Genomic DNA, 3663 nt, shown 5'->3' on the forward strand with positions numbered 1-3663 from the left:
TGTTTCCTTCCCCACATTAGGGAAGTTCTCTGCTATAATTTGCTCCAATATACCTTCTGCCCCTCTCTCTCTTTCTTCTTATTCTGGGATCCCAATTATTCTAATGTTGTTTTGTCTTATGTTATCGCTTATCTCTCGAATTCTGCCCTCGTGATCCTGTAGTTGTTTCTCTCTCTTTTTCTCAGCCTCTTTATTTTCCATCATTTGGTCTTCTATATCGCTGATTCTCTCTTCTGCCTCATTTATCCTAGCAGTTAGTGTCCCCATTTTTTATTGCACCTCATTAATAGCCTTTTTGATTTCGACTTGGTTAGATTTTAGTTCTTTTATTTCTCCAGAAAGCGTTTCTCTAATAACTTCCACGCTTTTTTCAAGCCCAGCTAGTATCTTTAAAATCATGATTCTGAACTCTAGGTCCGACATCGTACTAATGTCTGTATTAAATCCCTGGCAGACGGTACTACCTCTTGTTCTTTTTGCTGAGGTGATTTTTTCCATCTTGTCATTGTGTCCAGAGGGGAATAGATGAATGAGAAAACAAAATGCTAACAGGGTAACAACGTCCCCAGGAAATATACTCTAAACAAATCAGAAAAGACCTGAAACCAGGGGAAAAGAAAGGAAAAGAAAGAAAAAAAAAAGAAAAAGATAAAAACAAGCGAAAACAGAGCAAAACAAAAAAAGCAGAATATCATCAAATATGATTAGCCTGGTGCATAGATTAGTGCCACACACTAGATTTTGGGTGTATTTTGGCCTGTTTGAAGATAGTGCCTCCCAAAATTTTAAAGAAAGAAAGACATATATCTACAAAATAAAGGGTCAATACGATGAAGGGATGGAATATGAATGTAAAGATGAAAATTATAAAAAAATTTATAAAAGGAATTGATAAGATAAGAAGTTGTTTGGAAAAAGAAAGAAGAGGATAAAAAAAAAGAAAGAAAGTAAAGGGGGGACAGAATGTGATCAGGCAGGAGAGTAGAAGAAAGCCATACACTAGAGATTTAGGGTATATTTTGATCTGTTAGAAGAAACTGTATCTCAAAATTTTAAAGAGAGAACAACTTATATATATATGCCAAAAATAAGGGTAACTACTATGAAGGGATAGAATATGACTCTAAAAATGAAAAATAAAAAAATTTTTTTTAAAAAAGGGATTGATAAGATGTTGGTTGAAAAAGGGGAAAAGAAAAATTTAAAAAAAAAGACAGTTAAAAAACAAATTAACTTTTAAAGACTAAAGAGTCATGGTAAAAAAGCCATGAATTCTATGTGCAGTATTCCCCTAGTGCTGGAGTTCTGCCGTTCTCATTGATCGGTAAACTTGGTCTTGGCTGGCTGTTCTTGCTGATCTTCTGGGGGAGGGGCTTGTTGCCGTGGTTCCCAAATGTCCTTGCCAGAGGCAGGATTGCCCCTCCCTTGCCGGTCCGGGCTAAGTAATCTGCTCGGGTTTGCTCTCGGAAGCTTTTGTTCCCTGCAAGCTTTCCGTATAGCTTTGTAGGGCGAGAGTGAAAATGGCATCCTCCCGATCTCTGCCCTGGAGGAGCCAAGAACTCGGGGCCCCGCTTCTCGAGAAAAGCAGTCAGTCACTCTTGTCTCCCCGGTCTCCGGCCACACTCCATGCTCACCTGGCCTGTCACCGAGCGTTTCTATGGCACACGACTCGGTGTGGATTCTCCAAACCCAGCAGATCCCTGCGGTGCGCTCCCGCGCTTCTCTTCCCCGGGGAGGAAGGGGTGGCACATTTATTCTGAGATTCCTTTCATATTGTAGCTGACATAACTAGATTATTTTTAAATAATTCTTTTATTTATAGTTTTATTTTTACAAATAATTGATATATTCATCTACTTTTCACCATGCTATAAAATTGTAAGAAGAATATATATGAATACTGATTTCATAGCTAATAAAACATGTATGAGCCCAAGCAGAAGGTCACAGAGAAATGTTTATAAACATTAGGTATTAAATTGACAGATGTTGTGGAATCAAAGTTGCACATACACAGTGGGGTACTCGTCATGAATTCTACTTGATGTTAAAATGAGAGATATCAAGTAAGTAGAAAACTGTTTAAACATCTTCATGTGCATCTTCTTCTACATTTGAGTTTATTTTTACTTGGTGTATAGGAGTCCTAACAGAATCATGTTTCCACCCCTTCCTGGTGAACAACTTCTCAAGGAAGCCTGGCATCCTATAGCCCTTGCCTAGAATAAAATCTTTAAAAGCAATTTTTCCATAAAGATCTTCAAGAATATCCTGTTCAGGAAAATTCTTTCCATATCTCCCATCTTGGGCCTCATGTAAGACCTTGGGATCAATCAAATGTTCATCATTTATTAGCTTTTTCCACAACTTGGGCTTCAGGTACCATGCTCCATACCTCATCTTCACCCAGTTGGGTTTGTAAGGATTCTGTGGTGTCTTGAGTTTCCTCTCCCAATTTTCCCACTGTATGGAGAATTTTATATCATCCATTTTATCTAGCCCCATTCTGTACTTTAGATCCAAAGGAACATGGTTTACTTTCTTCGTGTGGCTCATGTCATAGGTTGGTTTGCATTCATAGCCAATGTCAAACTGTTTCATGATGAATTCTTCATCAGTGCCCAAGTCTCCAAAAGTAGCAACACATTTGTAGAATTTCTGGACTCCTGTCAGTACTTTTCTATGAAGGGGAGGGTTTTTGAGCAAATCCTTTGTGCTTGACTTCCTTTCTTCATGAGGCAACTTGTCTGGATGTGACCCAGGAGTCTTCTCACTAAGACTTAGTTTCTCACTAAGCTTTGTGGGGGGCTTCATTCTTTTCTTGGTGTTCTGACAATAAGCCCATGTGTCCTTCAGCTTCTTGTCAGGATCGAGCACTTCCAGCACCTTTAATAAGAGGTCTGGAGGTAGATCTTTCTCCAGACTTGGGTAGAGAGCCAAGGGATGCTCGGTCAGGTGGTCTTCGATATCCTCTACGAATGCCTTCCGCGCTAGCTGGGCCGGTGACAGTGTGGAGAACAGGTCTGCTTTGTGGATCAGCTTTTTCTGATTCTTTGTGAGGGCAGATTTGAGAACTCTGTGAGCAATCATGGGAAGAAAGCCTTCCTTAGGGCCACGTGTGATCAGATCTTCACAAGGTGGACATCCCCTCCTGAAGTCATCCAGCCCTTCTTTCACAAATATCCACCGCCAGCTGTCCAGGGTGGTGGGGAACTTGAGAAGCTTTTTCTTGTGCTTTGCGAAACACTTGGAAGGTAACCTGTCTTTGCAGTTCATGCCCGGGGGTTGGTTCCAGTGGCCCAGGACTTAACAGCCACTTCTTGTCCACCATGGTACCTCTGGTCCCGGGGTGACCACCAGCTTCATTGGTTTGTTTTTCGGTTGCTAGGAGACTGCATAGCCAGGCGCAGTCAGATTCTTCCCAGAGGTGGGTCAACGCAGGTGCCCTCTGCAGCCAGCTTTCTCCTGGAATGGGCAGTGAAGGTTCATTCCTTTTTGTTGCAGGATACTATTCCATTATATGGGCATGCCCCACAGCTTATTTATCCATTTGTCTTTTAACAGACATTTGGGTTGATTCCAATTTGAGGTTATTACAAATAAAGCTGCCACAAATATTTGTGTTCATGTCTTTGTATACATACGTACTTTAATTTCTTTTGG

The 3663-nt window shown here is 40.7% G+C and overlaps 1 pseudogene; it reads right to left on the minus strand.

Moving 5' to 3' along the window:
• Positions 1 to 2082: 2082 nt before the first annotated feature.
• On the minus strand, positions 2083 to 3331 carry LOC114216766 (protein FAM47E pseudogene; annotated as a pseudogene).
• Positions 3332 to 3663: the final 332 nt, after the last annotated feature.

This window comes from Eumetopias jubatus, unplaced genomic scaffold (assembly GCF_037043125.1).
Source record: "Eumetopias jubatus isolate StellerSeaLion01/CBP00866 unplaced genomic scaffold, mEumJub1_p1.0 scaffold_11, whole genome shotgun sequence".
Lineage (NCBI taxonomy): Eukaryota > Metazoa > Chordata > Mammalia > Carnivora > Otariidae > Eumetopias > Eumetopias jubatus.